This window comes from Rhodamnia argentea, chromosome 6 (genome assembly GCF_020921035.1).
Source record: "Rhodamnia argentea isolate NSW1041297 chromosome 6, ASM2092103v1, whole genome shotgun sequence".
Taxonomy (NCBI): Eukaryota; Viridiplantae; Streptophyta; class Magnoliopsida; order Myrtales; family Myrtaceae; genus Rhodamnia; species Rhodamnia argentea.
Genome location: NC_063155.1, coordinates 3,045,836 through 3,072,151, shown reverse-complemented (window position 1 = coordinate 3,072,151; position 26,316 = coordinate 3,045,836). Strand labels below are relative to the sequence as shown.

General features: G+C 38.7%; 2 protein-coding genes across 2 annotated transcripts in view; both read left to right on the top strand.

The window, feature by feature from the left end:
* LOC115748459 (putative disease resistance protein RGA4) overlaps nucleotides 1–26,316 on the top strand; it is a 247,340-nt gene that overhangs the window by 96,479 nt on the left and 124,545 nt on the right. The window lies entirely within an intron of this gene.
* Nucleotides 1–26,316, top strand: part of LOC115744916 (glutamine synthetase leaf isozyme, chloroplastic) — a 645,880-nt gene that overhangs the window by 608,333 nt on the left and 11,231 nt on the right. The window lies entirely within an intron of this gene.

The window sequence follows — 26,316 nt, the reverse complement described above, 5'->3', positions numbered from 1 at the left end:
GAACACGGCTATATATATATATATCGGGGTCTCAGACACAAAGGAATACGACCCAAAAATCTCGGTCTCGGACACATAGGAACACTACCGGATTTAGTCTCGGACAATTAGTCGAACGCGACTCACTTTGGTCTCGGACGACTTAATTGAACACGACTTTCATACTTTCTCGGTCTCGGACAATCGGACGAATACGGCTCACTTTGGCCTCGAACGACTTGATTGAATACGACCTTCATATTTTCTACGAATAGTTCGGGATCACGTGATTCACTCACGTTAGAGAATTAATAAATCGGGATCACCCGATTAATTCACACTAATCCAAAGATTAATCCAGACCACCCGATCAATTTATGCTACCATAGAATTCAATCTACGCCATGCGACCATATTATGCCAATGTAGCAATATATAAATAACGTACGATTAAAATTATACTAGCGTGGGAATTTATCGGGGCCTAACAATATTAATTTTCTAACGTGCAATTAATTCACAACTACTGTACTAAACTAGAATAATGCCATATTTAATTAATACCATGGCATAACAACATTTTGTCACATAAAAGTAACTATAGTTAAAATATAATCTAACCATGGTTCAAAAATTAACTAGAGTCAATGACTAACCTAACCATGATTAAATAATAGCATAAAGTAATTAGAAGTAGGCATAAAGTAACCATGGTCCAACTTTGACCATACACAAATCCTCTTGACTTCACTATTCACTTCAAGAGCATGGATTCTCTCTCCTCCTTCATGAAATTTTCGGCCACCCCATCCCAAGCTCAATTCCAACAATTTTCTTCATCAAAATTTCACAAATTCATGGTCTCTTAGCAACCTAACCACCTAATTTAGGTTTAGAAATAATCCTACCTCAAAAACTAGCAAAAACCTCCGTTGAACGGTTGAGAAAAGCTTGAATCAAGCGGCGATTCCGGCGATCTTTGCACGGCCGATGACTCAACGACGATCCAACAACTCCAAGCGATCCAAAGCGATACCAGTGAAAGCTTGAAGAATTTTAGGTGAGGATGGTGGTGGAGTAGAGAATTCGGCCAAGAGAGAGAAAAAAAAAAGTGAGCTAGAGAGAGAAGGTTCTTGAAAAATGAAGAGGAAAAAGGTCAAAATAATAATTAATATAGGTTAGAATAATTATTTGGGTCCACAAAGTCAAAAGGGGTAAAAAAAATAATTTTTCTCCCCACAAAGACTAGTCAATCTCAGCCAAGGGAAAAAATGACCAAAATACCCTTCGATCCAAGTGAAAAATGGGGTATTTTTCGAGGGCAAATGGGTCTTTTCCCATTTTCAGTCCAAATCTATTTTTCTTAAACTTCTTTGGGGCAAACCGCGAAGGAATTGTACACTGGATGAGGAAACGTCCAAATATTATTTATTAAAACCCCTGAAGGTCCGACGTCAAATTTTGAAACTCGATTCGCGATCAATCTCGATCAATAGAATTTTCAGCGCATCTCAAACTAACGGGCGGCTTTTAGAAGTTACGCGTATCGACTCGTGATTAAAAACACGTTTAAGAATTACTCAAGCCATGGCGACCTTGGTTGTCATTCAATTGCGAGGGCCCAAGGGACACGAGCGTTAGAAAATAATTTAGGGACGTTTGAAACCCATACGAGGTCAAACGGAATCACCCGTGATCCAAGTATAGGGTATTACCCAAATCGTTCCTTAATTATTCTAGGATCGGCCTATATTGGTCCAAAATATTCCCTCGACAATTTTCATGGCCAAAGAGTTGGTCTAAGATCAAGTTTTTAGGTCTACGTACTTAATTTTCCTAGCTAGCCATTTCCATTTGGTTAGTCTGCTCAAGATGAACCATTCCCGAGTGAAATTAAACTGAAATACATCAATGAGATTTTTCATTTATTCAAGACTTCAAAACGAGCCGGATTACGGGATGTCACATAAACTCTCTCTCTCTCTCTCTCTCTCTCTCTCTCTCTCTCTCTCTCTCTAAAATAAGTATAAAGATATAATTTAACAAGAAAAATGGGGTGATTATCTTCATCACATTGCATGAATAAAGGTATAAACAGTTCACGGCGAAAAGAAATCACAAGCATATGTATAGCACATCTTAAGCACTATATAGATTTGTTACGTCCCAATCCTCGAACATGCGGTATTCCCACCTAATGACCTTAGGTCGTAAAGGATAGCATCCAAGGCACGCTATCGACCTACGATACTTTACTAAGCATGCGAAAATGTATAATACTCCCAAATAACAACATAAGATAGGGATATGAAAGCAGGAAAACACATCAACTCATAAACATCATTTCAATTATAGACACGACTTAACTCAACAAAGATACTACACTAATCACTCCCATACTTTAGAGCAAGGTAGGGTCAACCTCGTCTCTACTCCAAATAAGGGATTACGTCATCCTCGCCTTTCAACATCAACTCCAAAGAATTACTAGCTCATTTATCTTGAACTTGAAATGGTTTATTGATGGGGTGAGAAATAAATCTTAGCGAGTCAACGCATAAACCAAGCTTGGGCATTAATTCGCTCGGAGTACCCTACCAAGCAATCACACTCACTAAATATCTGTCTCAATTAAAGGCAAATCTACCATCGAGAGCCACACATATGCAATGCGTAATGTGACATGACAATCATATCAATCAATTCCTGGCAAGGCATGACATGACATGATAGTCATAATGATCAAACCACCGGCAATGCATAACAATCAATATGCATTCTCGGGACACCACGCAAAGTCCATTTGTTAACATTGGCTCATGCGTGCGGCATGACACTGACTCACACGACCGGTGTAGTCCCACAGTATGATTGGCAATGTCGCCTGGCGGTTCCAAGCATCGTCTCATATCCTTTCGGCGACAACAACCGAAAGCCATGTATCCGGCGCGAATGGCACGGCATAGCAGACAGGCATTCCAACAAGGAGCATCGATCCGTCACGAGCTATGATCGACATCCAACAATCCCTTAAATCCGTATGATCGACACGGGACATGGATTGTCATGCATCCGACAAGTCGTGTGGTTTCGTGCAATAGGCACGGTACGAACTTGTCGGGAATCCCAACACCATTCCGTCATATGACCACTCAACTCATCCGACAATCAATCAATTATTATCTTTGTGTACAACCAACTGCTCGCGCAATCATGCCCAAAGACTCGGCTCTCGGTCATTTTCATGCTAAAACATGTAGTTGAGTTTACACGCGATCATATGAATGCACAATATTGTCAACTGGGCTTTGAAAGTAATTCAGGGCGATCAACCCCCAATTGAGCATCCAATCGATCAATGGCCAACCAAATCGTTCCATCGGACGATCGATATAGATGATCAAGTCTAACAAACCAATCAATTCAATCACGAACATTTGATCGGATTATGCACATGTAAGTTTAATCCAAGAGACGATTCAATGATAGCCAATCCGATTAGTCAATCGATCGTACACTTGTCTCTAGTCTATCGCTCACTCGCGATCAAGCAATAATAATCATTCAATCAATCAATCCAATCTCATTTGACACAGAATCCCAGCTAATCAAACTAACTTAACCAATTATGGCCATTAAACCTAAACTAAGTTTCCAACATAAGCCGACTCTAATCGAACTATCTAAAAACCTAATAATCTAAGTAAACTAATCCAAATGTAATTAGCGACCTCACCAAGGATTAGAAGTCGACTCACAATCAACGGCACGAGACGAGTACGGCAACGATCCTTGAAGAACGTCGGGCTCGGGTTCGGTTTCTCGAGGTGCGACCGGACATGATATAGGATATGGCCTGGAACAACTTGGGACACAACTTGGAAGATTGGCACAACTTCTTGGCCACTTGGGCACACAAGCTCGGCCACGGCCCAGGAAAGTCGGCACACCGGCCTAGATACACCGGCATACGGGCTCGACCACTCGGCACAAACTCTTGGCCAAGGCCCGGGCTCACGGGCACATGGCCCAGGACAAGAACAGGGCACGGGATAGGGCACCAGGCAAATAGCGCAAGCATTGGTAGGAGAGATCCGGGGCTATAGCGGTTGTTTTGATCGCCTACTGGCCACGGGTGGTTTCGGGGTCGATAGTGGGGTGCGAGGTGGTCAAAGGGAGGAGGCTGGTGGTTGTGGTGGACGACGACGGTGGCTGAGGTATCCGGAACAGCAGCGGCAGTAGGGAGCAGAGGACACCGAACAGAACAAAGTAGGGGAAAACAGGACCAGGAACTTCGATTCTCTGGTTTTCTCGGCTTCGAGACCGTCGACCCGGTAGCGTAGGAATCCGAGGCGACCGGGAGGATGACAGTGTGGTGGCTGGTGGCTAGAGGGAGGCGTAACAATAAGTTGGAGGTGGCAAAGCAGCATTAGAAACATAGTCCGAAGTGAAATAGGGCGGGGAGGCCAAAATAGGGGCATCGGGGTTTCGGCGTTGTTCAACGGCGGTACAAGAAGCTGTGGGCCGACGGAGGGGAGGGTGGTGGTGATGTGAATCGTTGCGGAGGTTGATCGTTCTACGAAGATCTAAGAGTTGCGAATTTGCTAACCTCAACCCCCAATCGAACCCGTGATTGGTAATCTCGGTATGAACGCGACCTGTTGACGAACTTGTGTCAACCAATCAACGCTATAACGCCACGAACAAGAGAATTCGCGATCTTGCTCGATAAGTTGAATTCGATCGCCACAAGGGAGCCTTGATAAGATCTAGTTCTCAAGAGAACTCAAAGAAGAAAACCTCTCTGTATAATATTTTGAATCAAAGTTAAAGTTATCATAAACCTATAAGATCCCTTATATAAGGTGCTAGCCCTAATAAGGCAAAATTACAAAAATATCCTTAATTAATGAAAATTCGCCTAAAAATAGAAAAAGGCCTAAAAGTCCATCTAAATGACTCTGAATCGCTGAAAAACGTCGTCAATCACTACTAAAGTAGTGAGTATTGATCAATGGCCCGTTTCCAAGCGTCCCGAAGTCGTTGGAACCAAAAGTGATGTTGTTGCACCAAGGAGCTTCGGAATCTTCAAATCTCGAATCCATATTGTCTCTATTCCAAAGATCCTGAACCATAACGCAGATAGCTTGCTTGAATTCCTTTGCTCTCGCTGGAGTGATGGGGCCTAGCGGATAGGATAATGGGTCCCTAGCACCTCCTCCTCGATAGGGCTCGATGTGCACATCATTCCCTCCCCCGTGCAAAGGATTTGCCCTCAAATCATCACCGAAGTCGTTGGAACCAAAAGTGATGTTGTTGTGCCAAGGAGCTTCAGAATCTTCAAATCTCGAATCCATATTGTCTCTATTCCAAAGATCCTGAATCATGACGCCGATAACTTGCTTGAATTCCTTTGCTCTCGCTCGAGTGATGGGGCCTAGCGGATAGGATAATGGGTCCCCAGCACCTCCTCCTCGATAGGGCTCGATGTCCACATCAAGTGGTCGGAGTGAAGGCGGGGGAAGGTCCGAAGCAGCTGCAACAGCTGCAAACCAAAGAGGGAGCAAAAGCGGTGAGCAGCCCGGCAAAGCGGGGCCGACAGCGCAAAACAGGGGGCGTCGGTGGGGCCGTTTCGCAGCGGCTGCGGGCGGTGGAGGGAGGTAAGGGTGTTCAATGGTGGTGTGGTGTGGTGAGGTGCAATGGTTCGACGAAGGAGTCGTAGCTCAACAAATAAAAGAAAGAAGAAGAGGAAGAGTCGGTAACGGGGGGAGAACATGAGAGAGAGAGAGAGAGAGAGAGAGAGAGAGCCACCCTTTTTTACCTTGGGGCTAAATATGGGATGAGGTGGGTCCCATTTCATCAATTTCCTTGTCTTGATTCTCATAAAAATCCCAAGGGCAATTTAGTCATTTCAAGTTTTGTTCGGGGAGCAAAACAGTCATTTCGCAACTAAGAATGGTTCAAACATTTGGCTCAACGACGGAGAGTAATTTAGTCTTTTCTTATGTTTGGCTCGGTTAGGGTTAGGCTCGGGTGCGGGGATTTCAATCTTAAAGCGCGACGACTAAACAATTGAAGCCTAAACTAATCCGATTGATGTCTCGAGAAATATCCAAATCTTGTCACTTAATTTCTTAAAATTCAATATTTCGTGATGAACTGAAATTCAATATCGAGCCTTTTATTGAATTTAGGTATTTTATGGATGTCGAAATTTCAAGACGTCACAAGGTAAGACAATTAAGTGTCATCAATAGAACCATTAGTCAATTCATCAATCAAATGATTAACCCTTTTTTATTAATTTCGATTGATCCTTAATAATAGCCCCCTTGGACCTTAAGATTTTTAAATTTGCGAAATTCGAGGTCCTAAGTCACGGAATCGGAAGCAAAGAAAGCAAGTATAGACTCGATTGTATGTAACGTTCGATCTCAAATGACAATGGAGGTCGGATGCATCACGGGTCAGATAGAGTTCGATCTACGATGAGTAAAATGAACACTAAAGTGATTGCAGAGGAGTTATATGGTTGTTTCATCACTTCTAGTGAGCTGACAATGGACGTGCTTTAGACTCACTGTGCAAGTGCTACATCTTTAATACTAGGGTTAATATCACGAAAAATCTCAAACCGGTGTACTTGTGATAAATTTATCTCAAATTATATTTTTGACTATCAAAAACCCCAAACCGGTACATTTGTGACAAATTTATCCCAAATTGGTACACCCGTGACAAATATATCCTTCGTTAGTTTTCATTAAATTTAATCGTTAAATTACTAAGTTGGATGGCATGTCGCAGTTCACGAGTGTACCGGTTTGGAATTTTTACTCTCTATTTGTCACATGTTTATCAATTTGAGATTTTTTATAGTATTAATCCTATTTAATGGAGGGTAAATTTCTTACATAAGTATTAGCTTGAGATTTTTCTTGGTCAAAAAAATTAGTTTAAGGCAAATTTGTCATAAAAGTACCAGTTTAGGATTTTTTGTGGTCAAAAAATAGTTTGGGGTAAATTTATTACGGGTGTACCGGTTTAAGGTTTTTCATGGTAAAAAAATAGTTTGGGGTAAATTTATCATAGGTGTACCAGTTTAAGATTTTTCATGGTATTAACCCTTAATACTATTGTTCTTGAAACAAACCTCAGATTCCACAATCAATATTTGACTTTTTTTTTTTCAATCGGGCGGCCAAAAAATTTAGATCCAATGACTTGCAATCACGTGGCAACCACACCATCTATCATTATCCATGCCGTTTTATTTTTAAAGAAGGAACGAAATTAGCAAATCATGATCGATGTTTGAAAACTAGTGGGAATCATTGGATGAGAGACATATCTAGACAACGTGAACTAGCTCCCTATGAAGATTTTCCAATTTTTCCTTGAGGGATTATTAAGTGGCCACAAAACTTAAGTGGGACTAACTCACAAATCTTAAAAATTGGAAAAAACAAAAAACACTAAAGTATACGTAATAATGTCCATTGAATCACTGCATAATCATGCATGGAAGTACTTAATAGACAAATGTATCACGAAAGGTGAATGATGGGATAATCGGTATGCCTTCAAAGTTACATGATATTGACGAAAGGTATAAGTGAGAAACAAGAATAAATTTGTTAAATAATTTACAAGTATCTCCAAATCCCTTCAAGTTCTTCCATATTTGGACGGATTCGGAGGGATGTATAACATACATAAGATTGACGGACCGATTCCGACTTGGGCTTAATAGTTGAGGAGTCTATTTATCTTGAAGATTGAATTTTTATAATGTTTGCTTGACAAACCAAGCGTCGTGTCACTTGAAGCTCTTAAAATCTGTCAATATTGTCCATTAACTTCTTTCTCACTCGGTATGCGCTATCTATCTGGTCAGTAATCTCGATTTTCTTTCTATGAAAAAGTGCTTAAATCTGAAGGCTTTACCAGAGTAGATCGAGGTCCTTCAATCGGCGTGAAATCATCTGGTGCCCCTCATGAATACAGGCAAATTACATCCATGGTGTTTCTTCACGATGGCCCTAAACTGAGTCCTCGCCTTATCCCCGCGGCCGCGAGACAAGCAATGAAAATTTGTATTCCTTCTCGTCCGACTCCGAACTCGTTAATCTGGGTTCAAGCCTTATGCTGTAAATTCAAGGTGAAATCTGAGCAGTCCGACGAACTCTGGAAGCTGGTGCTGGGCAAGCCTCATACGTGAAGTGATAAAATGTTTCCTTGGGGGCCTCTGGTTTACTTCCCTTAAAACTTTTTGTCACTCTATTATCGTCTTTAAGGACCGCTCTAGCAGAAATCCTCGAGTAGATAAGTATTACGTCGAGATTCAAAGTAGATCTCCTGCTTTTCCATTAACAGTTTATGATCTACCTAATTTAACACATCTAATAATATAAAATCTCGACAGTGACAATTTACTTTTAAGTGTCGTTCATGTTGTATTTCAACTTTTTGGGCAAATAGAACAAATTTGTATGAAAGAAAAACTCTATACTAAATAAGATACAAAATTCTTATGCGAAATGATATTAAACTAAGATTTGAAATAGTATTTTGGAAAAGATGGGCTGGGACAGATATCAAGGCTAGTGACGGCATAATGCTTTTATATAGCCAACTTTCAAGCTTAGATTCTAAATCATGTTGGGGTGTGATTCATACTTCCTGTCAACAGCAAAGCACGTGGATTCTGTATTTTTTTCATTAGTAGTTTGACCTTGGGCCAATGAATAACCGCTGCTTTCATATTCCCCGTCGATAGGAAGGCACGTGGGTCCTGTATTTTTTCATTGATAGTTTGGGCTGGGGCCCATAAATATCTACTGCTTTTTATTTTTTATTTTTTCGTTTATAATTGAGTGATGTAACGAGTGGTGCAAGGTGCTAATTATAGTGGAATGATTTGCTGAACAAACCTAGTTTAAGAGTGAACACGGATAAAATCTCGTGTCTTGAATTCTTTTTCTCGATGTTTTATGCTTTGTTTCACTGTGATTGCGCGGAATCCTAACAAATCAAACATTCACCGTTTGAGCAACAAGACATGCCAACCCTTGTTACTAACAGAATACAGAATTCTTGTGGTTTCCATTAGAGCAGTTGATGAGATTGGAATCAAGTGCAGGGGAGAATTGGCTTTGATTCAGGCGACTCGTGCAAGGCTTCTCTGCTCCTGCTATGGATATTGGCTTGCTCTGTTTTTTGTCGTAGCTTATTCTCATTCAAAGTCAGTTCTTGAAGGTAAAGTCCCATTCTGTAAAGGCTGTCTTAGTACAACTTTTTGGATTTACTTACATTCTGTCTCCAGCAGAAATAGATGTAGATGAAAACAATTGGAATATACTCAGATGAGACTGATTAATCAAACTGTCTTTGTGCGGTTAACGATTCGCTTCTGAGGTGAAATTGCATAATGTCGACCGAAGGTCTGGCCCATACTTTTCATGCTAAAACTTGCAACGGCAAATTATAGAAAGAGCTCAGAACATTAGGTGGAAGCAATGGGATGGTGAAAATTGTTTCTAAGGTACAGTTGAAACTCGAAAGTAAAGAATTAATGAAGTTGCAACGGTTGGCAATCATAGAAAAAGGAATTTGCTTCCCTTAAGAAGTTAACTTCATCACAATGTGTTTACATGGAATCAATATTTTTATTTTTTCATCAACTGCGTAATGAAACTGAAGAATCATCCGTTCATGGGTTGTTTGGTCGTTTGGCCTGTTTGAACTTGGTGTAACTTCGATCAATGCATTTGTTTTCATGTTGCCTTGGCTATTCTTAGGTTCCCTGTTTCTCTCCTTTTCACACTGACAATTCCTCAGTGGATAATTGCTATTGCAAGATACGCAGTAGATTTACTTAATATGATATCGCCCCAAATGATAATAATCGTAGAAAAGGAAATGACCCTGTAATTTATACATAGCCTCTACCAAATCACACTCTAATTTGTTTTAATAGGGATCGAAGTCATAAAACACGGATTTTCAAGATGAATCCATGCTATACGAAAATCATTGGTATATTTTATCTACGAACAATACCCAAAGATGGATTGTTTATTGCGCAAACTTGTAATACATGCCGGTTCATCCACTTTAACAGATGGAGATCGCATTTTTTTTCAGGTGAGTAGTGAGACCATTCATCCGCTTTAGCAGCACCATTCCCAGTATTATGGATGTTTATTGCTCAAACTTGAAACCCACACCACTTACTCTCCGTCTTGAGTCAGACCATTCAGTTCCTTGGGCTTAATAAGTTAAACAGTCAGTCTGTCTTGAAGATTGAGGATCTAGAATATTTGCCTGAGAAGTGTTTGAAATGTCTAATGTGACTCAGAGAAGCTGTTACTATCTATCTACGGTACCTTTGACGAGATATACCCGAGTTGTGAAAGAGAAGTCTCACATCAAAGGGTTAAGTGAATATGGGTCTAACTAAATGTGGGTCTAACTAAATATGTTGACGGCTCGGACGTGGGCCCTCTGTCTTGGCGATGAAATCCTCCGGCACCCCTGTTTGACATTATTTCCTGAATTACAAAAATTCGAAGGCAAATCCCTCAAGTCACATAAATTTCGCAGCAAAAGAATTGCTACAAAGGACTAGTACAAGATTGCTCACTGACTATGAGGGAAAGGCTATTAATGTTCTGTCGACATTGGGAAAAGTACATTAGAAGTGCCATAACTTGTGTACGGCATTCACTTGAGTGCCATAACTTTCAAAACGTTCACTTAAGTACCATAACTTTTAAAAATCGTTCACTTGAGTGCTACGTCGGAACAAAATCGTTCACTTGAGTGCTACAGTAACTTTTCCGATGTCTGCAGTAACTTTTCCGACTGTCATGTCGGCTTTTCCGGCTTCCACATCAACATGGCACTCAAGTGAACGATTTTTAAAAGTTATGGCACTTAAGTGAACGTTTTGAAAGTTATGGCACTCAAGTGAACGTTGTACAAAAGTTATGGCACTTCTAGTGTACTTTTCCCATCGACATTTGTTTTCAATACATAATGAAAAAAAAAAGAAACATCTGTTAACGTCTTTAAGGATTGTTCTTTCAAAAAAGATACAACCCCTGGTCACTCATAGAATACAGAATTCTTGTGGTCTCCACTGGAGCAGTTGATGAGATTGGAATCAAGTGTAGGGGATAAATGGGTTTGATTCGGGTGATTCATGCAGCTCTTTGCTTCTTTGCTCCCGTTACAGAGCTCGGCTTGCTCTGTTTTTCCTTATAGCTTATTCTCATCCATGAGATGGAAAAGCCAGTTCTTCAAGATTAAAGCTCGTTCTGTAAAGGTTGTTTGAGGATAACTTTCTGGATTTACTTGTATTCTGTCTCCAGCAGAGTCTACTGGTACTGGTAGATGTTGATCAAAACAATTGGAACATACATCAGTTATCTCAGAACTTGAACCTGAGACGTGACTCAGATGAGAATGATTAATCAAAACTCTTTCTCAGAGGTCGATGATTCGCTTCCGAGGTGAGATCGCACGGTGTCAAGCTAAGGTCTGGCCAACAAACTATTCATGATAAAACTTGCGGTGATACATTACAGAAAGACCTCAGAACTTTAGGTGGAAACAGTGGATGGTGAAAAATGTTTCTTTCAATCATTTTTGTAGGTAAATACATGCGGTCATTTTTAATAAAATGTTTTCCAGATCATTAACTTTATGCGGAGCAAATGAAGCCTTAGAATGCCGACTTTTCGAGTGTTGCATCTGGGTCTTAATTTACCCCGCAGTCCTCGAGCAATCTTGACATCTTTCAGGGGGCCGTGGCCAACTTTTTGTAATCATTCTAGGGATAACTAATGGGAGAAGAATGGTACGAGATTGGTCATAATCCCATTTTCATATCATCACTCTAAAACTAAATATCATTTGCCGCTCCATGTGTTGGGCCGAAGGACTTTCGATAGGTATGGGGCAAGCTACGAAGCGGAGGTGATCAGTGGACAATCTTGGGGGCTGGCCTGGTCTTTACACTGGGGTTAATATGTTACCCAGATCAAGTTAAACATATTTGAGTTCTTTTTTGTGATCTTACGATCTACTTCTAAGGTGACAAGGTTTTTTTTTTACCTACTAATATGAAATCTCTTTCGGCAGTTTCAACAAATTCTGGATCGAAGCAAATCCTCTGTTATAGAATTATTTTTATTAGATATAACAGAGCTAATTGCAGCAATTTACTACAAAGTGTTGAGAAAAACTCATAATTGATTTTGAAGTTGAGAAAACAATCCATATTCTCTAATATTTGAGTTAATGCAATGAAATAATTATTTTACAGATAGTCGTTGTATATATTCAGTTATTAAGGAATAGTTATACAAGATTTAATATAGTAGACAAGGCTCAGAGATTGTTTTAAGGAACTCAGATGCTATCGCATTGCTCAAGCTTTGAGAAAGTATTTCAAATACAATGATCAGATTATTATAAGATACTTTCCAGATAAATATGAGATATTATATAATAACAACGACTAGCAAATCAAGGTGGATTCGTTCTTGAAGATTATCAATCATGAATATTATTGATTATCCATTAAGGACGTGGATAAATGAAGAAGAGGATGGCTTACAAAGTGGAGTACTCTATTTTTGGAAACCCTAATCACGATTGTATGGTCGATCCGATCTAATGGGAGATTATTTCTTTTGATATTCTCAACAGCCACGAAATCCTTTGTTTACAATCTCGTCCAAAACGGAAAGTCTGGAGAGTGATCCTCTGAATACCTTGCAATGGCTAGCTTGAAAGTTGAAAAGTACAAAAGGAGATTTCAAGACTAAAGAGAAAGAGAGACTTCAGAATCTATAATTCCAAAGTTCAAGAAAGTAGAAATTGCACTTAAATATTTTTCTATTTAAAAAGTAGAAACAAATATGTAGTAATAAAACTTAGTTAACTTCGATCATCATGATTACCTTCTTTCTTTATTAAGTGTCGTTTATGAAGCCAAACTGTGTGTATCAATAGCAAGCATCATCATAAAGCTCTATTCTCTCCCACCTCCCTTAAATTAATTGAACATATTTCTTTATAATAAGGTAGGATAAACTTAATCATGTAATTAATCTAATATAATTTTTGTTGTAGCGATATGTCAACATCAATTTAAACATGTAAATTGTGACATCCTGTATTCCGACTTGTATTCCGACTTGTTTTCGAAGTCTTGAATAAGTGAAAAGTCTCATTGATGTATTTCAGTTTAATCTCACTCAAGAATGGTCCATCTTGAGCAGACTAACCAAATGGGAATGGCTAGCTAAAAAAATCAAGTACGTAGACCTAAGAACTTGATCCTGGATTGACTCTTTGGCCATGAAAATTGTCGAGGGGATATTTTGGAACAATATAGGCTGATCCTAGAATGATTAAGGAACGATTTGGATAATACCCTATGCTTGGATCACGGGTGATTCCTTTTGACCTTGTATGCGTTCCGAACGTCCCTAAATTATTTTCTAACGATCGCGTCCACCGGGACTAGTGATTGACCCTTGCAATTGAATGACAACCAAAGTCGCCATGGCTCGAGAAATTCTTAAAAGTGATTTTAATCACGGGTCGATACGCGTAACTCCTAAAAGCCGCCCGTTAGTTTGAGATACGCTGAAATTTTAATTGATCGAGATTGATCGCGAATCGAGCTTCGGAATTTGACGTCGGACCTTCAGGGGTTCCAATAATTAAATTTTGGACGTTTCCTCATCCAGTGTATGAATTCTTCGCAGTTCGCCCCAAGAGGTTCAGGAAAAATAAATTTGAACTGGAAATGGGAAAAGACCCATTTGCCCTTGAAGAATATCCAATTTTTCACTTGGACCGAAGGGCATTTTGGTCATTTCTCCCCTTGGCCGAAAATTTGACTAGTCTTTGTGGGGGAAATTCCATTTTTGCCCATCTTGCATTCAAGACACCAAAAATATCTAGCCCTAGTATTATCCTACCCTTTTATTATTAAATGTTGGTCTTCTTCAAAAATTTTTCAAGACCACATTCTCTCTTGCTCACCCCATCTTGGCCGAATTCTCTCTCTCCCACCTCCATAGCCGGAAATGTTTCAGGCCCTCGCCGGATTCGCCTTGGATCACCGAAGCTCGACTACCACCGTGAACAACCTTGGGCCGCCGGATCTTGTGGGTTTTAGCCGATTGAGGGAGTCGCCAGAGCCGCCGGTTGGAACCAAGATTCTTCTCCCGTTTCTCGCTGGAAAACTTGCCAAAATTGTGGTAACCTTAGATTAGGTATCTAGGGTGCTAATAGACTTGAGATTGAGTAGATTTGGGTGAAAAATTGGTTGGTTTTGCTCATTTTTATGCCTTGGCCGAGAGTGAGAGGGAGAGGAGAGAGAAAAAATGGTATTCTTGCATGAATAGTGATTTTGCATGATTGTTAATGGAGGGCTAGGATTTGATCTTGACTTTCATGCTTTAATCCGACGGCCCATATTGAATCTTGTTTAGGAAGATTAATCTGACGGCCAAGATTAATTCCTGCTATATTATAGATTAATTGGATGGTGGAGATTAATTGTATGTTAGTATAGTACAATTGTATAGTACGTATTAAATGCCACGTCGATGCAGTATAATTGTACGGTACGTATTGATTACTACGTTGGTATTACTTCGATCGTGTGGCGTAGATTAATTTTTGTAGTGACAAAAATTAATTGTGTGGCCCGATTGGCCGTTGGGTCTTGTGTGACCTAATCGGGCGGTCCCGATTTATTAATTCTCTAACGTGAGTGAATCACGTGATTCCGATCGAGTATCCGCTCAAGACAATTTAATCGAGTGATCTCGATTAGGCAATTGAGAAAAATTGATAAGATCGTGTGATTCCAATCTTTCGTCGGAGGAAATTGGTGAGACCGAATGGTCTCGATCTGCTAATCATGAAATTTAGCAAGATCACGTGGCGAAGATTGATCGATCGGAAGGATTTACGTGATTGTGTGGTATCGGATGAGCGATTAAGGAATTATTGTGGTATATGGTCTTTATGTGGATTAATTGAGAGGAAGTGTGGGATTTTACCCCGAGGCGTAATGACGTGGGGTTCGTATTTTGTAAGACCATAAATTGCCCGAGGCGTTATGATGCGGGCCCTGTTATTATTTTATTGCCCTAATGCGTTAAACACGGGGTTCGGTATACTATTCTATCCCGAGGTGTTAAACGCGGGATATTTAACCTGATGCTTTATTACGCGGGTTACGGTGACCCGATGCGTTATTACGCTGGTATGTCCGATTATAATATAGCCTGATGAGTTAAACGGGGGCCCTTGACCAACGTGGAATTTATATGACAACCCGATGCATTAAACGCAGGCTTTGGATCCACGTGGAATATATATATTATGGCTGACTGATGCGTTAAACACGGGCCCTAGAGCACGTGGAATATTTTATTGAAAGTCCGAGGCGTGGAACGCCGATATGCGAGTAACATAGAATATTTGTGAAGGTGTGGGAATTTTCAGAGAAAGAATGGAATTTTCTGGAATTTAATTGTAGAATTTTTGGTTGGAAGAAGGATTGTTGGAAATTGTTCACCGAGGAAGTGTCTGGAGGCACTAGAGCCCTAACCTATGATTGGGGGCTCTCTACTGAGGTTTTATCTCACCCCGTCTTGGGCTCTCTTTTTCAGACCCTCCACCTCATCAATGAATGATATGCCCCGGAGGTTCGGGATCCCACGAGACATGGATACGATAGTTACCGAGTATCCGGTGGGAGAAGACAAGGTGTATTATGGGCATGTGACTCAGATTTGGGTGGACACTGGAGAGCTCTTTTGGAAGACCCACACGTATGTGGCTTCGACTTATCGTCACGGGGACTTGACAATGGGTCCGCTAACTGGTTTTGATATTCCCTATGACTGTGTTGGGGAATAGGACCCTACTAGTACTCCACCTCCAGATGGCATAGTGGTACACCCGGACGCTGGTCTTGATGACGTGGAGCCCAGCTCAGAAGTCATGGTGCCAGAGGCAGATGGGGAAGTTGTGGAGCCTTCGGATGCCGAGCAGCCGCCAGAGATGGATGAGGACAAGCTGGCAGCCATAGACAAGATAGTATCCGATAGTGAGGATGAGGCCTAGGGTAGTTGGCCTCTTGGCTTTTGTAGATCGTTTTATTTCGGAAGTGTAGTGGGCTTCGACCAAGTAATCTTTTTGTTATAGGTGGTTACAGGCTTGTACAGTGGCCTCTGAAGCCCTAGGTTTGAGAGCGGTAACAATTATGTATATTTGTACGTAAGTGTGTTTTTACCGTCCCAAGTTATCGTAGTGTTATTGGTTTTTTGTACAGAGATTGTTGTTGCCTCCGCATGTTTTAATTTTTGTTGGCCTTTGGATCCCGGAGAACTGTACGCAGACATGGCCAGGTGAGATGTCGACAGCTCGCAGAGTTCGGGTCATGACATAAATGGTACGCATTCAGAATCCCAGATTGCTTCTGTTGCTTTCGACTTTCATACACACAGCGAACCGGCCAAATTATATATAAGATTTGCACCATTGACCAACAAGATTAAAGACATCTGATGTAGATGTCGGCCTTGGTTTTGACATTTTTTTTTTTTTTATGGAAACCGATTCTTATGTAAGAGATTATATTCAATTTGATAAGTAAGGCAAGTTTATGTTCACATGTTGTTCTAATATGTAAAATATTAAATGAGATGAGTAGAATTATCCAAGAAAAAAAAAAAGAGATGATTAGGGCTTTTTCTACTTTATTGTAAAGGAATATATACGTGTGCTTGTGTATGGGCGTTGATGACGGGGGAGCTTTCGGAATTAGTGTTTGTCATTTAAATATATTTCATGATCTACTGTTATGTACACTTTCATTATCTTGAGAGGTTTCTGTAAGTAATTCAGGCGGGGGTGCCTATCCTAAGTTTTATGTGATAAATCTAGATGGTTTAATCAAAATACTGACGTAACAATGCAGTTATGCAATTAATATACAAAAGAAAGAAAGTTCATTTACTGGCATAGAACCTCGATGCTCAAAATTCATCATATCAACAACCCCCAACCCCGAGTGTACTAAAATTTCGACACAATCATCTCCAGAAAGATAAGCCAGACTCCAATAGTTAAAAAAAAAAAAAAACAAATGCTAGCCACATCACCCAAAACAAATTTTTAACTGGGATGCACATTCAATATCATGTTCGAAACCATAGTCATAATAATCGATAAAATTGTAATCTCGCAATGCTCAGCAAAATATTTAACACCATAATGAACATTGAACAGTAAGGTGTAGCCTTTGCCTGCCCATGGGCATTGAGACTAGCTTGAAAGTGTTCATAATGAAAGGAAAAAGAAAGGCAATGTCTAATCTCATGAATTTAGGAAATGCAATAACAAGATACGGAAAAAGAATATGTAACTACTACTCAATCGAATCATAAGCAAGAAATAATACTATAAAGAGCACCTAATTTACAATCAATGTATCTATTTTTATAATATAGAAAAGCAAAAGGAAAATCTTTGATTAGATAATGTTTTGATGGTGGTTAAAGAAAAGATAATTGGGAAGACCATCTGATATGAAAAACATAGCTGTTTCAACCCTTTTAAACCGAACTTAACCGTTGCGAGATTCATTGGATGATCAATTATTTGCCAATGTTTTGGATTGTAACTCGAACATTTCATTTTTAGCACTAAATCTGTTCTTGCTAAGATATAAATTTTTGGATACTAGAGAACCATTCCGTCGAACAAAATAAAGTAACAAAACGTGACCCCTTGCAAGAATGAAATGCCAAGAAATCTCTTTCTTGTGTTGACGGTAACTGATAAGGCAAAAAAAAGGGATCAATTCCCATGTTTCCTTCTTGTGTCGACGTAAGAAAGGAATGTTCCTCTTTTCTTTCTCTATATAGCGTGCAACGAGGATAAATGCAGGTAGCACTCAAGAACCATTTCTTCATCCTTTCTTACCTGGGCAGGGTCCGATATGCATGTTGATCTAGGCTTCATCTTGTAACATGCGTGGATGATGAGAATTCCTATCTTCAACAACTCAAGTTTCTCCCCGTCCTGTGGTGGATTTCAACCTCTATGCTTTCACAAGCATCGGCAAAACAGCTAGAAGGCTCGTTTTTATTTTTTAATCCAATCACATTTCAGACGCATGCTAGCATTTTTTACGGTCTGAAATATGTCAATTTTTTAAATAAATTACATATGATCTTTTCATAATTTTTTAACCTTGAATAATATTTTAAATTTTAACATAAAACAAAAAAAAATACTTTTGCTTTTTAAAAAGCGCAAATAGACAAGTCCTAAGAAGCCTCAGCTAACTCTTATCATCGTAATTATTTTCTTTCATTCTATTCTATTATGTGTCATTTGTGAAACCAAACTATGTGTGTATAATGAAAAATAAAATGAAGTTAAATGGTTGACCCACATCATCACAAAGCTCCCTCATTTATTTATTTAAATATAATAAACTTTTCCTAGAACAATACATCAACATTAACTCGCCTTACTTATTGAATTAGATTATATTAGTATACTACATAGAAAATATTTAAATGACAAACATTGGTTTACATACGCACTACAAAAAAACGAGGATTTAGTGATGAATTTTGCCACGAAAAATTTTGCAAAATTCGTCACTAATTGACTTTTGCGACGAATTTTGCCACGAAAAAAAATTCGTGCCTAATCCGGCATCGCAAAATTTAGCGACGAAATTTTGAAATTTCATCGCTAAATTTTGCGACGAAAATATATTTCGTCGCTAAAATTTAGCAACGAAAATTCCATTTCGTCTCTAACATTTAGCAATGAAAAGTATTTTTTGTTGCTAAATTTAGCAACGAAAAGTATGTTTCGTCGCTAAAATTTAGCGACGAAATAATTTTTTGTCGCAAAATTTAGCGACGAAATTTCAAATTTTTGTCGCTAAATTTTGCGACGCCGGATTAGAAAAGAATTTTTTTTCGTGGCAAAAGTCGTCGCAAAAGTCAATTAGTGACGAATTTTGCCAAATTTTTTGTGGCAAAATTAGCAACGAAATCAACTTTTCGTCGCTAAATTTGATTCGACGAATTTTTTTTTTTTTTTGCCACGAATATTATTCAGGGATAAATTTGGCAACGAAATTTGTTTAACCATGAATTTTGCGACGATCGGGCATCGAACGAATTTTGCGACGAACTTTTATAATTTGTGATCGTATAATAAAATAATTTCTTTTAATTTTCGATTTTAAATCTAATTAAAAACAAAATTAATTTCTAGAATTTGTATTTAACATTGATAAAGCAAGATCTAAATGTTATTATAATATTATTATAATATGCAAACCAAATACATTCATCTACCATTCATGGACAAAGCTTCCTATCTTCAACTTTATTTACTGCAATGAAAATTTGAGAGCCAAAAGGAGAGAGAACGAAATTTCAACTCTATTAACTGCAATGAAAATTTTGATCTGATCCCTGCCTCAGAAGCATCTCTTCTGGTAATCAGAATAAGTTAAAATAGGAATTCACATAAACAATTAATATCAGAACATCAGATTTCTGTACTTTTTTTTTTTTTCAGCTTTTCAGCACTAAGGTAAATATGACCTGCTAACAAGTCAGATATCCAGGACTTGTGATAACAATGAGATTATGCATCACAAGGATTCTACTTGCTAAATAGACAAGCTGAGGCATCAGAAGACAGCAGGGTATCAGGACACTTCATCATACCAAGATGCCATCTCTTCAAGGGCAAACAGCAAACCACCAACCGGGGCACGAAATGCGGCAGCAATTCAAGCAGCTGATCCACATGTTACAAGGTCTCGCTGATCTCGATCGTTCTTGAAATACTGAAGCCACTTCCAAGTTAAACCATATTTCTTTGACCCACCTTGACCCAATAGTGATGCGACACAAGCACCATTGTGGACCAAGGGTCTAGCCTTGCCAACAAGAAGAGATGATGACACTGCAGAAATGCTTCCAATAATCTGTCAATTGAATAATGCCCCATCAAATTCACAAACTTGAGACAGAACATCCTTACAAGGCTATGCCTTAAATGACAAATTAGTTGAACAGTTACCCTTCCAGACATGGGGGAAAATCATGTTAACTCAAACGGCAACTCTATTCCAAGCATAACATGATGATACTCTCTTACAAGCCTATTACGCTCCATCTCACACCCAGGGCTGGAAGAGATGCTTATGAAACCACCAACAAGGATATCTCAAGATACATACAATTAGAAACCTGCCAAGCAAGAAACCAAATGCATGAAATTTTACCTTCACAAATAACGTTCTCAATGTAAAAATTCCTGGTGCATCCACACCACTGAGGTAAGCCTTAACTTCTGGAATACCCGAACCAGCAGCAGCTAGTGACACCAATGCTGTGATAAGGGCCGCAAAAAAAGTGAGCCCGAAATTGGTAAGAGAAAAAACAAGAAAGGCCATTCCAAACCTGCAGGAGGAATTAGATGATATTACCAAGGTTTCCTCTACTTGGAAGATGAAAAAAGCAAACTTCTACTAACAAAGCTAGTCCAAAGCTTTCTTTTCTGAGTACTTAGGACTCTGAGAAAACTAAACAGTTCTAATTGCAAATTCCTTTGACTCTGCATACATCCACAGATAACAGAAGACCTCCAATTTAACTAAGCCTATTTTGCTTAATGCTCTTAATCTTAGATTGACTCAGAAACACAACAAATAGCAATGATTTTAGTAGTGATTTCACTACCTGCATTCCAACATCATATCTGAAGTGATCACGAACTTAATTCCTGCAAGGTTCTCAACAGCCAGGTTGATGCAGAACCCAATACCACCAACAATCCCACCAATCAAAAAGCACAACAACCACTTCATAAAAATGTACTGGAAGATCTGGATCTTCCCTCTTGTCCTCCAATCTTGCTTGAAGAAATCATTTTCTGCAGTCCTGCACCCACGAGCCGACGATTCCCACAAAAAATAACTAAAAAAGCTCCAATTTCTGCTAGTTAAATAACTCGGGTACTGAAAAAGACAAAACATGATGATGAATGAAGTCTCCGAAAACGACCCCAGAAAGGAGATAAACTTACTCATAATCAAGGCTCTCAATCGAGCACACCTTGGCTCCAACAATGGCCACCCGTGAAGTGGAGTTTATCCGTTAGACAATGGCGGAGACACTACATCAAACTAGCTAGCACACAGAAGATACCCGTGAAGCAGACTTATGACAATCAATAACTTCTCAGACACAAGAGACCCAAACATTTGCCAGAACCACACCACCAACCTGTCCCTGCCAAAAATAAGCTTTTGCATTGTTCTCTCCATCACGTACTGCAAATTCAGCATCTAACAATGCTCCCTTCAGATCACGTAGTTTCAATTTACAAGCCTGTAGCAATATATTCTTGTCAAACCAATCATTTCTATCTTCAAAGCTTCCTCTTGGCTCTCATAGAGTCCAGCATCGACCAGAAACTGAGTACCCAAGAGAAATTCTAGTGAAACAAACGAAATTCGCAAACACTGAACAAAAAACAAGATGCCAAGAAAACCAAAATCCAACCTTCTCCAACTCCATGCTTCTCTGGCAGGAGACGCCTCGATGCAGGCCAGCGGCTCGGATCGGCGTCTTGCGGTCAAGGAATGCAGCAGGAGATCGTCGTCTCCTAGAAGCCGAATCTTGGACAGCACCAAGACCCTCGAAGCCATGAACTTGGACCCCATCTCGCGCAACCCATCGAAACAGAGGAACTCCTGGTTCGAGAGGTCGAGGCGCTCGAGGGGCAACGGGAACTGCGCGATCTGGCGGAGGACGAAGGATGGATTGCCGCGAAATGGGCTGAGGTTGATGGACTTGAGGGATGTGAAGTGCCGGGATCGACCATCCTACGAACCTCTCCCTCCTATAGAATGGAAATCATGACCGACCGATTGGGGAATTCCCCGCAACATTTTAGGTTTTGGACAGGAATCAAAAGTGAGACACGGGAATTTTTACGAGGTTCGCCGATGCCGACGATTCGAAACAACACGGAGCGAGAGCAAGCAAATAATAGCAGATCCCGCACAAAGAAGGAAAAGCAAGTGCACACTACCTCGACGAGAATTCCAGCACGTTTCTCATCGCAATCGCGGGCCGAATCGAACAAAAGCGACGAGCGCCTGAAGAGACTCGGACTCCAAGAGCTCAAAATGGCTGGACGAGACCTTGATCATCTCGAGGTCGCACCGATTGCCACGCCGTGACGGGAAGGCCACAAAAAAAAAATGGTGAGGGAGTCAGGGCGCGGGGGTCAGAAGGTTGGGGATGGAGAGGGAAAAGGAAAAGAAAAAGAAAGAACGCGGCAAATGGGTTTTGTTTGGGAACTTTAGCGACGAAAACTTATTTTCATTGCCAATTTAGCGACAAAAACGCATATTTGTCCCTAAATTAGCGACAAAAAAAAGGATACGTCACTAATTTAGCGACGAACAATTTATTTTGTTACTAAATTAGTGACAAATAAATGGATTCGTCTAGTGGTGGCCGGTTCCGGGTTTGGAACCGCCGGTTCCAAGGCCCAATTACTCTTTTCACTTAGCCTACTTCCTTTTTTTTAAAATAAAAAAAAAAACAGAGTCGGAACCGGCCCGGAACCGGCGGTTCCGAGCCGGTTCCAACAATTTACAAACCGAAACCGGCCCTAAGGGCCGGTTCCGGTCCGGGTTGGAACCGTGGGCCTCGGTCAACGGGCCGATTCCGAGTCGGTCAACGGGCCTGTTCCGGGCCCACGGGTCCATTTGGCCACCTCTAGATTCGTCGCTACTTTGAATATTTTATTTTTTATTTTTATTCATATTCTATTAGCGACGAACCACTTTTTCGTTACTAAATTGAATATTTTCTTTTTTTTATTTTTATTCATATTCTATTTTCATATATTTTCAATTTCTTAATTTATTAAATTTTTATTTATTCTATTTATTATTAAATATTTTCTTTCTATTCTTATTTTTGAAAAAAATAGAATTCAAAATAATTCGAATTTGGAATTCTATCCTATTGGAAATTTCGTCGCTAAATGAGTAACGAAAAATGAGAACAATCTGAAGCTTCTTAAAATTAGCAACGAATTCTATCCTATAGAATAGCGATAAACTTAGTTTTTTGTCGCTAATTTTGCGATAAACTTGTTTGTTGCTATGTAGCGACAAATTTTGCGACGAATACTTTTTGTCGCCAATTACTAAATTCGTTGCTAATTTTGCGATGATTTGTTTTTTGTCGCTAATTAGCGAGGACTCGCATCTATATTTGTTGGTAATTTTACACCGATTTGTTTTTTGTCGGTAATTAGCGATGAATAGTCCAATTAGCGACGAAATTAGCCACGGCACTTGCCGTGGAAAAGAAAAAGTGATAAAAATGAATAAGCCTCAATTCCAATAAATTATATCTTCTACTAAAGCATTAGGAAATAGAAGCCCTTTTGAAAGAAGCTATCCAAGAATAGAAGGAACGTTTTCTACTTCAGGAACAAGGATAATAGAAATAAATAAATTGATCGCTCTTCATTTTTGCTTATTAATGTAATCTTTACTTAAATAATAATATATTCAGTTTTTTAATTTAAATAATATTCACTCTATTTCATTTTCTATTAAAAAGAATGAATATAAATTAATAGAAAATAGAATATAAGAAATAACATAAATAAGCTAAGCTAAATGATGTATTATAGGCGTTTCTTATTTAAATCATTCACCGTTTAAAGAAAGAAAGGATCCCAAAGAATCGATCTTTCTTTTATTTGTTGAATCTCTCCTTGATTGATCAATGTGTGATATTCCGAATCCTCATCACTAATGGAATCGAAATGATCTTTGGATTGATCAGAAGATCCTTTCAATTGGCTAGAATCCGTTATTTAAATGAAACTAAATCTTGTATAATCATATCTAATATTTGACGATACATTCTGTACCTTGCTAGAAAACCGATCCTTGTTTACCAACCACACATTGTCTAATCAAATCCAATTATCTCTCGATATGTTCCTAAAAAAATCCGTTTTGGGCGGATTCTTCCCCCAACTAATGCCTTTCTTAAGCTTTCATGATATTTTATTAGTCAAAATAAAAAAGAAATAATTTTTCCTAATTTTGAAAAAAACTTCATTTTTTCCGATAATGTTTTTGAAAACTTCATTAATTGATTTAGAACATCTCTTATACGTTGATAGTATCTTATCTATCTTAGAAGAAAGAATCGATCAATTTCATTTTTCTGAATGACACAATTACAATATATATTTATGGCGATTTAATATTATGCAAAGCAAATCGTTTTCGAATAGATCCTTACTCTACTCTATTTAGTATCTCATCAAAGTTGAATATTTTTCTAAGCTATATTTTATCAAAAAAATAGACCTCTATTTTTTGTTTGTTCACTACTTTATATATGTAATAAATATAAAAAAAAGGTTCTACTAAACATGGAAAAAAATATAAATTAAGGATAGTAATTAGCGACCAAATTGTTATTCGTCACTACTTAGCGACGAAAATAGTCATTCGTCGCAAATTAGCGATGAATGACAATTTTCGTCGCTAACTTTTAAGAAGAGAATTTGCGACGAAAAACGTGATTCGTCGCTAATTAGCGACGAAATAGGTTTTTGTCGCTAAATGCTTAGCAACAAATTTGCGACGAAATTTGGTTTTCGTTGCTAAATGCTTAGCAACAAATTTGTGACGAAATTTAGTTTTCGTCGCTAAATGCACAATAGGAGGTTAGCGACGAAAAACATTATTCGTCGCTAATTATTTTTTATTTTTATTTTTATTTTTATTTTTATTTAAATCGTATTAGCGACGAATAATACATTTCATCGCTAAATTAGCGATGAAAATATTTATTTGTCGCTAATTTTAATTTTTTCTTTGTTATTTTTATTCATAATGTTAATTTTGCGACGAAAATAACAGTTCGTCGCTAACTTTTAAGAAAAGAATTTGCGACGAAAAAAGGTGTTCGTTGCTAATTAGCGACGAAAGGTGGCCTTTCGTCACTAATTGGCGACGAATCATATTTTTTGTCGCAAAGGATATAGCGACGAATAATATTTTCATGGCTGTTTTCGTCGCTAATGTGCGACGAAATTTTTTTTGTCGCTATTTTCGTCCCAAATTAGCAACAAAATATTGTTCGTGGCTATTGTCGTTGCAAATTAGCGACGAAAACTATTTCGTGGCCATTTTCGTCGCAAATTAGCGACGAAAACTATTTCGTGGCTATTTTCGTCACAAATTAATAACGAAATTTGTTTTCGTCGCTAATTAGCGACGAATTGGTTCGTCACAAATAGCGACGAATATTATTTTTGTCGCTATTTTCATCGAAAATTAGCGACGAATGTCTTTCGTCGCAAATTTTTCGTGGCTAAATCCGTGTTTTTTTGTAGTGACTTTATAATACACAGGGAAAGAACTTAATCATCTCATTTAATCTTTTACAGACAAGAACAACAAACTTTGACTTGCCTTACTTATTAATGCGATCTATTACATATCAAGTGAATATATCACTTTCGGCCCAATTTAATTGTGGTCCTAACTCCAACCTCAGCTCTCATAATCCACCGGATACAAAGATTACATCCTACCTTAACGAGTGAATGACAAGGCATTTATAGTATTTTGATCAAAATAATTGCTTAATAGGATTATGTACAAATCTAGGATTTTACTTTGCGCAAGTGCGCAAGTTCTGGAACTGTCTAGTATGGGAAGAGGTTTAAGGCAGTGTTTTGTTTATGTGGATAATACGGAAAAATGAAGGAAAAAAAATGTAGAAGCATTGATCTAGGAAGCAAATAATTTTAAGAGATTAGCGAGGAAAGGGTAACTTCCTTAAACAAATTGTAACAATTTTGTGATATAATAGTAATAATGTCTGGTGACAATTTGAAGGAGAGTTTTGAACTGAGGAGTAATGTTGACATCAGAATGTTAACAAATCCATTATTTTACTTCGCATATGGAACTTTCGATTTTCCTAGAAAGAATCCTGATCCTAATGTACATTGCATACGTGTAACTGTATAATCACATATACATTGATTTCTAATTAATTGCAGCTCGCAACTCACAGTGCCCGAATATCAAAGCAAACTGACATTCCCTGGGTTTATGACATAAGCTTAGTTAACAAGGTTGTCTTACATTAAAGAATATAAAAAAGATTGGTTATCTTTTGACAAAGAAGA